We start from the raw sequence: 9,911 nt of genomic DNA, 5'->3' as shown, positions 1-9,911 counted from the left end.
AAAGTCCCCTGATCGAGTATAACAAATACCCGTAGTCGAGTAAAACAAAGTCCCCAAATCGAGTATGACAAAGGCCCTTGATCGAGTATAACAAAGGCCCCTAATCGAGTATAACAAAGTCCCCTGGTTGAGTATAACAAAGCCCAATCATTGAGTATAACAAAGTCCCCTGATCGAGTATAACAAAGTCCCTTGATCGAGTATAACAAAGGCCCCTAATCGAGTATAAAAAAGGGCCCCGATTGTGTACAACAAAGCCTCCTCATCGAGTATAACAAAGTCCCCTGATCGAGTATAACACATCCCCTGATCGAGTATAACATATCACCTGATCGTGTATAACAAAGTTCCCTGGTCGAGTATAGTAATGTCCCATGATCGAGTATAACAAAGCCCCCTGATCGAGTATAACAAAGTCCTCTGATCGAGTATAATAAAGTCCTCTGATCGAGTATAACAAAGGCCCTTGATCGAGTATAACAAATACCCCTGATCGAGTATAACAATTCCCCTGTTTCGAGTATAACAAAATCACCTGATCGAGTATAATAAAGGCAAATGATCGAGTATAACAAAGGCCCTGGTTAAGTATAACAAAGCCTCCTCATCGAGTCTAAAAAAGGCCCTTATCGAGTATAACAAAGTCCCCTGATCGAGTATAACAAAGTCCCATGGTCAAGTATAACAAAGTCACCTGATCGAGTATAATAAAGGCCCATGAACTAGTATAACAAAGTTCCCTGGTCGAGTATAACAAAATCCCCTAATCGAATATAACAAAGCCCCCTCATCGAGTACAACAAAAGCCAGTGGTCGAGCATAACAAAGGACCCTGATAGAGTATAATGCATCCCCTGATCGAGTATAACATATCCCCTGATCGTGTATAACAAACTTCCCTGGTCGAGTATAGTAATGTCCCCTGATCGAGTAAAACAATGCCTCCTCATCCAGTATAACAGTCCCCTGGTCGAGTATAACAAAGTCCCCTGATCGAGTATAACAAAGTCTTCTGATTGAGGATTACAAAGTCCCCTGATCGAGTATAACAAAGTCCTCTGATTGAGCATAACAAAGGCCCCTGGTCGAGTATAACAAAGCCCTCTGATCGAGTATAACAAAGTCCCCTGATCTAGTATAACAAAATCCAGTGATCGAGTATAGCAAAGGCCCTTGATCGAGTATAACAAATGCCCCTCATCGAGTATAACAAAGTCCCCTAATCGAATATAACAAAGCCCCCTGATCGAGTATAACAAAGGCCACTGATCGAGCATAAGAAAGGACCCTGGTCGAGTATAACAAAGCCTACTCATGGGGTATAACAAAGTCCCCTGATCGAGTATAACAATGTCCCCTGATGGAGTATATCAAAACCCCCACATCGAGTATAACAAAGTCCCCTAATCGAGTATAGCAAAGGCTTTTGATCGAGTATAACAAATGCCCCTCATCGAGTATAACAAAGTCCTCTGGTCGAGTATAACAAAGGCCCATGATCGAGGATAACAAAGTCCCCTGATCTCATATAACAAAGTCCCATGGTCGAGTATAACATATTCCCTGATCGTGTATAACAAAGTTCCCTGGTCGAGTATTGTAATGTCCCCTGATCGAGTATAACAAAGCCTCCTGATCCAGTATAACAAAGTCCCCTGGTCGAGTTTAACAAAATCCCCTACTCGAGTATAACAAAGTCCTCTGATCGAGGATAACAAAGTCCCCTGATCGAATATAACAAAGGTCCTTGATCGAGTATAATAAAGGTCCCTGATCGAGTATAACAAAGTCCTTTGATCGAATATAAAAAAGTCCACCTGATCGAGTAAAACAAAGTCCCCCGATCGAGTATAACAAAAACCTCTGATCGAGCATAACAAAGGCTCCTGGTCGAGTATAACAAAGTCCCCTGATCTAGTATAAGAAAATCCCGTGATTGAGTATAGTAAAGGTCCTTGATCGAGTATAACAAAGGCCCTCGGTTGAGTATAACAAAGCCTCCTCATCGACTATAACAACGTCCCCTGATCGAGTATAACACATCCCCTGATTGAGTATAACATATCCCCTGATCGTTTAAAACAAACTCCTCTAATAGAGTATAACAAAGGTCCCTCATCGAATATAAGAAAGCCCCCTGATCGAATATGACAAAGTCCCTGATCGAGTAGAACAAAGGCCCTTGATCGAGTATAACAAAGTCCCCTAATCGAATATAACAAAGCCCCCAATCGAGTATAATAAAGTTCCCTGGTTGAATATAACAATGGCTCATGATCGAGTATAACAAAGGCCTCTCATCGAGTATAACAAAGGCCCCTCATCGAGTCTAACAAAGTCCCCTGATCGATTATGACAAAGGCCCTTGATCGAGTATAACAAAGCCCAATCATCGACTATAACAAAGTCCCCTGGTCGAGGAAAACAAAGCCCCCAGATCAAGTATAACAAAGTCCCCTGAGTGAGTATAACAAAGTCCCCTGGTTGACCATAACAAAGGCCCCTGGTCGAGTAAAACAAAGTTCCCTAATCGAATATAACAAAGTCTCCTGATCGAGTATAACAAAGCCAAATCATCAAGTAAAACAAAGTCCCCTAATCGAGTATAACAAAGTCCCCTGATCGAGTATATCAAAGCCCCCTCATCGAGTATAACAAACTCCCCATATCGAGTATAACAAAGTCCTCTGGTCGAGCATAACAAAGGCCCCTGATCGAGTATAACACAGTCCCCTGATCGAGTATAACAAAGTACCCTGGTCGAGTAAGACAAAGTCCTCTGATCGAGAATAACAAAGGCCCCTAATCGAGTATAACAAAGTTCCCTTATCGAGCATAAAAAAGGCCCCTGGTCGAGTATAATAAAGCCCCCCTGATCGAATATTACAAAGTCCAGTGATCAAGTATAACAAAGTCCCCTGATCGAGTATAACAAAGTCCCCTGGTCGAGTATAACAAAACCCCTAATCGAATATAACAAAGCCCCCTGATCGAGAATAACAAAGTCCCCTGGTTGAATATAACAATGGCCCATGATTGGGTATAACAAAGTCCCCTGATCGAGTATAACAAAGTCCTCTCATCGATTATGACAAAGGCCCTTGATCGAGTAAAACAAAGCCAAATCATCGAGTATAACAAAGTCCCCTAATCGAGTATAACAAAGTCCCCTGGTCGATGAAAACAAAGCTCCCTGATCGAGTATAACAAAGTCACCTGATTGAGTATAACAAAGTCCCCTAGTTGACCATAACAAAGGCCCCTAGTCGAGTATAACAAAGTACCCTAATCAAGTATAACAAAGTCCCCTGATCGAGTATAACAAAGCCCAATCATTGAGTATAACAAAGTCCCCTGATCGAGTATAACAAAGTCCCGTGGTCGAGTAAAGCAAAGTCCCCTGATCGAGTATAACAAAGTCCCCTTATCGAGCATAACAAAGGCCCCTGGTCGAGTATAACAAAGGCCCCCTGAAAGAATATTACAAAGTCCAGTGATCAAGTATAACAAAGACCCTGATGGAGTATAACAAAGTCCCCTGGTCAAGGAAAACGAAGCCCCCTGATCGAGTATAACAAAGTCCCCTAATCGAGTATAACAAAGTCCATTGATCGAGGATAACAACTCCCCTGATCGAGAAAAACAAAGGCCTCCGTTTGAGTATAACAAAGCCACATGATCGCGTATATCAAAGTCCAGTGATCGAGTATAACACATCCCCTGATCGAGTATAACATATCCCCTGATCGTGTATAACAAAGTTCCCTGGTCGAGTATAGTAATGTCCCTTGATCGATTATAACAAAGCTTCCTGATCGAGTATAACAAAGTCCCCTGGTCGAGTATAACAAAGTCCCCTGATCGAGTATAACAAAGTCCTCTGATCGAGTATAACAAAGTATCCTAATCGAGTATAACAAAGGCCCTTCATCGAGTATAATAAAGGCCATTAATCGAGTTTAACAAAGTCCCTTGATCGAGTATAACAAAGCCCCTGACCGAGTAAAAGAAAGTCCCACGATCGAGTATAACAAAGTCCTCTGATCGAGTATAACAAAGTCCCCTGGTCGTGTATATCAAAGTCCCCTGGTCGAGTATAACAAATTCCACTGATCGAGTATAACAAAGTCCCCTGGTCGAGTAAAACAAATTCCCCTTATCGAGGATAACAAAGTCCCCTGGTTGAATATAACAATGGCCTATGATTGAGTATAACAAAGGCCCCTCATCGAGTATAACAGGTGCCCCTCATCGAGTATAACAAAGTCCCCTGATCGATTATGACAGAGGCCCTTGATCGAGTTTAACAAAGGCCCCTGATCGAGTATAACAAAGTCCCCTGGTCGAGTATAACAAAGTCCCCTTATCGAGTATAACAAAGTCCCCTAGTCAAGTATTACAAATTCCCCTGATCGAGTATAACAAAGTCCCCTGGTCGAGTATAACAAAGTCTCCTAATCGAGTATAACAAAGTCCCCTTATCGAGCATAACAAAGGCCCCTGGTCGAGCATAACAAAGCCCCCCAGATCAAATAATACATAGTCCCCTGATCAAGTATAACAAAGTCCCCTGATCGAGTATAACAAAGGCCCCTAATGGAGCATAACAAAGTCCCTGATGGAGTATAACAAACTCCCCTGATCGAGGAAAACAAGGCCACTGATCGAGTATAACAAAGTCCCCTGATCGAGTATAACAAACGCCCCTGATCGAGTATAACAAAGTCCCTTGATCGAGCCTAACAAAGACCCCTGGTCGAGTATAACAAACCCACCTGATCGAGTATAACAAAGCCCCCTGGTTGAGTATAACCAAGACCCCTCATCGTGTATAGCAAAGTCCCCTGATCGAGTATAACATATCCCCTGATCGAGTATAACAAAGTTCCCTGGTCGAGTATAGTAATGTCCCCTGATCGAGTATAACAAAGTCCCCTGGTCGAGTTTAACAAATTCCCCTGATCAAGTAAAACAAAGTCCCCTAATCGAGTATAACAAAGTCCCCTGATCGAGTATAATAAAGCGCCCTGACCGAGTATAACAAAGTCCCCTGATCGAGTATATCAAACTACCCTGGTCGAGTATAATAAAGGCCCTGATCGAGAATAACAAAGTCTCATGATCGAGTATAACAAATTCCCCTTTTTCGAGTATAACAAAAGCCGCCTAATATAGTATAACAAAGGCCCCTCATCGAGCATAACAAAGCCCCCTGATCAGGTTTAACAAAGTCCACTGATCGAGTATAGCAAAAGCTCTTGATCGAGTATAACAAATGCCCCTCATCGAGTATAACAAAGTCCCCTAATCGAGTATAACAAAGTCCCCTGGTTGAATATAACAATGGCCCATGATTGAGTATAACAAAGGCCCCTAATCGAGTATAACAAAGGCCCCTCATCGAGTCTAACAAAGTCCCCTAATCGATTATGAAAAGGCCCTTGATCGAGTATAACAAAGCCCAATCATCGAGTATAACAAAGTCCACTGATCGAGTATAACAAAGTCCCCTGATCGAGGAAAACACAGCCCCCTGATCAAATATAACAAAGTCCCCTGATTGAGTATAACAAAGTCCCCTGGTTGAACATAGCAAAGGCCCCTGGTCGAGTATAACAAAGTCCTCTAATCGAATATAACAAAGCCCCCTGATCGAGTATAACAAAGGCCACTGGTCGAGTATAACAAAGTCCTCTGATCGAGTATAACAAAGCCCAATCATCGAGTATAACAAAGTCCCCTGATCGATTATAACAAAGTCCCCTGATCGAGTATAACAAAGTACCCTGGTCGAGGATAACAAAGTCCCCTAATCGAGTATAACAAAGTCCCCTTATCGAGAATAACAAAGCCCAATCATCGAGTATAACAAAGGACCCTGGTCGAGTATAACAAAGTCCCCTGATCGAGTATAACAAAGCCCAATCATCGAGTATAACAAAGTCCCCTGATCGATTATGACAAAGGCCCTTGATCGAGTATAACAAGGGCCCCTGATCGAGTATAACAAAGTCCCCTGATCGAGTATAGCAAAGTCCCCTTATCGAGTATAACAAAGTCCTCTGGTCGAGTATAACAAATTCCCCTGATCAAGTATAACAAAGTCCCCTGGTCGAGTATAACAAAGTCCCCTGGTCGAGTATAACAAAGTCCCTTGGTAGAGCATAACAAAGCCCCCCTGATCGAATAATACAAAGTCCCCTGATCAAGTATAACAAAGCCCCCTGATCGAATATAACAAAGACCCCTGGTCGAGTATAATAAAACCACCTGATCGAGTATAACATATCCCCTGATCGTGTATAACAAAGTTCCCTGGTCGAGTATAGTAATGTCCCCTGATCGAGTATAACAAAGTCCGCTGGTCGAGTATAACAAATTCCCCAAATCAAGTATATCAAAGTCCCCTGGTCGATTATGACAAAGGTCCTTGATCGAGTATAACAAAGGCCCCTGATCGAGTATAACAAAGTCCCCTGATCGAGTATAACAATGTCCTCCGATCAAGTAAAACAAAGGCCCCCGATCGAGTATAACAAAGTCCTCTGATCGAGTATAACAAAGTCCCCTGGTCGTGTATAACAAAGTCCTTTGGTCGAGTGTAACAAATTCCCCTTATCGAGTATAACAAAGTCCCCTGGTTGAGTATAACAATGGCCTATGATTGAGTATAACAAAGGCCCCTCATCGAGTATAATAAACGCCCCTCATCGAATCTAACAAAGTCCCCTGATCGATTATGACAAAGGCCCTTGCTCAAGTATAACAAAGGCCCCTCATCAAGTATAACAAAGTCCCCTTATCGAGTATAACAAAGTCCCCTGGTCGAGTATTACAAATTCCCCTGATCGAGTATAACAAAGTCCCCTGGTCTAGTATAACAAAGTCCCCTGGTCGAGTATAACAAAGTCCCCTGGTCGAGTATAACCAAGGCCCCTGATCGAGAAGAACAAAGTCCTCTGATCGAATATAACAAAGTCCCCTTATCGAGCATAACAAAGGCCCCTGGTCGAGCATAACAAACCCCCCCTCATCGAATAATACAAAGTCCCCTGATCAAGTATAACAAAGTCCCCTGATCAAGTATAACAAAGTCCCCTGGTCGAGTATAACAAAGGTCCCTAATGGAGCATAACAAAGTCCCTGATGGAGTATAACAAAGTACCCTGATCGAGGAAAACAAAGCCTCCTGATCGAGTATAACAAAGTCCCGTGATCGAGTATAATAAAGTCCCCTGGTCGAGTATAACAAAGTCCCCTTATCGAGTATAACAAAGTCCCCTGGTCGAGTATAACCAAGGCCCCTGATTGAGTATAACAAAGGCTCCCGGTTGAGTATAACAAAGCTTCCTGATCCAGTATAACAAAGTCCCCTTATCGAGCATAACAAAGGCCCATGGTCGAACATAACAAAGCCCCCCTGATCGAATAATACAAAGTCCCCTGATAAAGTATAACAAAGTCCCCTGATCGAGTATAACAAAGTACCCTGGTCGAGTATAACAAAGGCCCCTAATGGAGCATAACAAAGACCCTGATGGAGTATAAGAAAGTCTCCTGATCGAGTATAACAAATTCACCTCATCGAGTATAACAAAGGCCCCTCATCAAGTATAACAAAGTTCACTTATCGAGCATAACAAAGGCCCATGGTCAAGTATAACAAAGCCCCCCTGATCGAATATCACAAAGTCCCCAAATCAAGTATAACAAAGTTTCCTTGTCGAGTATAACAGAGTCCAATGATTGAGTATAACAAAGTCCCCTGGTTGACCATAAAAAGGTCCCTGGTCGAGTATAACGAAGTCCCCTAATCGAATATAATAAAGCCCCCTGATCGAGTATAACAAAGGCCACTGGTCGAGCATAACAAAGCACCCTGGTCGAGTATAACAAAGCCCCCTAATCTAGTATAACAAAGTCCCTTTATCGAGAATATCAAACCCCACTGGTCGAGCATAATAAAGGCCCTGATCGAGTATAACAAGGTCTCATTTATCGAGTATAACAAATTCCCCTGGTTCGAGTATAACAAAAACCCCTGATAGAGTATAACAAAGGCCCCTGATCGAGTATAACAAAGTCCCCTGATCGAGCATTACAAAGGCCCCTGGTCGAGAATAACAAAGCCCACTGATCGAGTATAACAAAGGCCCCGAATCGAGTCTAACAAAGTTCCCTGATCGAGTATAGCAAAGGCCCTTGATCGACTATAACAAATGCCCCTCATCGAGTATAACAAAGTCCCCTAATCGAATATAACAAAGTCCCCTGATCGAGTATAACAAATGCCACTGGTCGAGCATAACAAAGGACCCTGGTCGAGTATAACAAAGTCACCTGGTCGAGTATAACAAAGTCCCCTGATCGAATATAACAAAAGCCCCTCATCGAGTATAACAAAGTCCCCTTATCGAGCATAACAAAGGCCCCTGGTCGAGTATAACAAAGCCCCCTGATCGAATATTACAAAGTCTCCTGATCAAGTATAACAAAGTCCCCTGATCGAGTATAACAAAGTCCCCTGGTCGAGTATAACAAAGGCCCCTGATGGAGTATAACAAAGACCCTGATGGAGTAAAACAAAGTCCGCTGGTCGATATAAACAAAGCCACCTGATCGAGTATAACAAAGTCCCCTGATCGAGTATAACAAAGTCCCCTGGTCGAATATAATAAAGGCCCCTGTTCGAGTATAACAAAGTCCACTGATCTAATATAACAAAGTCCTCTGATCGAGCATAACAAAGGCCCCTCGTCGAGTATAACAAAGCCCCTTGATCGAGTATAACAAAGTCCCCTCATCTAGTATAACAAAATCCCCTGATCGAGCATAGCAAAGGCCCTTGATCGAGTATAACAAATGCCCCTCATCGAGTATAACAAAGTCCCCTGATCGAGTATAACAAAGATTACTCATCAGGTATAACAAAAACCCCTGATTGAGTATAACAAAGTCCCCTGATCGAGTATAATTAAGTCCCCTGGTCGAGTATAACAAAGGCCCATGATCGAGAATAACAAAGTCCCCTGATCTCGTATAACAAAGTCCCATGGTCGAGTATTACAAAGTACCTTGATCGAGTATAACAAAGGCCCCTGATCTCGTATAACAAAGTCCCATGGTCGAGTATAACAAAGTACCTTGATCGAGTATAACAAAGGCCCCTGATCGAGTATAACAAAGGGCCCCGTTTGTGTACAACAAAGCCTCCTCATCGAGTATAATAAAGTCCCCTGATCGAGTATAACACATCCCATGATCGAGTATAACAAAGCCCCCTTATCGAGTATAACAAAGTCCTCTGGTCGAGTATAACAAATTCCCCTGATCAAGTATAACAAAGTCCCCTGGTCGAGTATAACCAGGCGTTTGTGTACAACAAAAGCCTCCTCATCGGTATAATAAAGTCCCTGATCGAGTATAACACATCCCATGATCGAGAGGTATAACAAAGCCCCCTTATCGAGTATAACAAAGTCACTCTGGTCAAAATTATAACAAATTCCCCTGATCAGAGTATAACAAAGTCCTGGTCGAGTATAAAGTCCCCTGGTCGAGTATAACAAAAGTCCTGGTAGAGCATAACAAAAGCCCCGATCCCGAATAATACAAAGTCCCCTGATCCAAGTATATAAGCCCTGATCGGTATAACAAAGACCCTGGTCGGTATAATAAAACCACCTGATCCAGTATAACAAATCCTAGATCGTGTATAACAAGTTCCCTGGTCTAAAGTATAATGTGTCCCTGATCAAAAGCCTCTTAAAGTCCACTGGTTGTGTATCACAAAGTCTCCTTACTGAGTATAAAAGTCTGATCGGTATAACATCCCTGATCGAGTATAACATATCCCCTAGTCGTGTATATAACGTTCCTGGTCAGAGTATAATGTTAATGTCCCTGATCGG

The sequence above is a fragment of the Homarus americanus genome, unplaced genomic scaffold (assembly GCF_018991925.1).
Source record: "Homarus americanus isolate GMGI-L3 unplaced genomic scaffold, GMGI_Hamer_2.0 scaffold34360, whole genome shotgun sequence".
Classification (NCBI taxonomy): Eukaryota; Metazoa; Arthropoda; class Malacostraca; order Decapoda; family Nephropidae; genus Homarus; species Homarus americanus.
The sequence above is the reverse complement of the archived record's forward strand: the minus strand, read 5'-3'. Positions refer to the sequence as shown.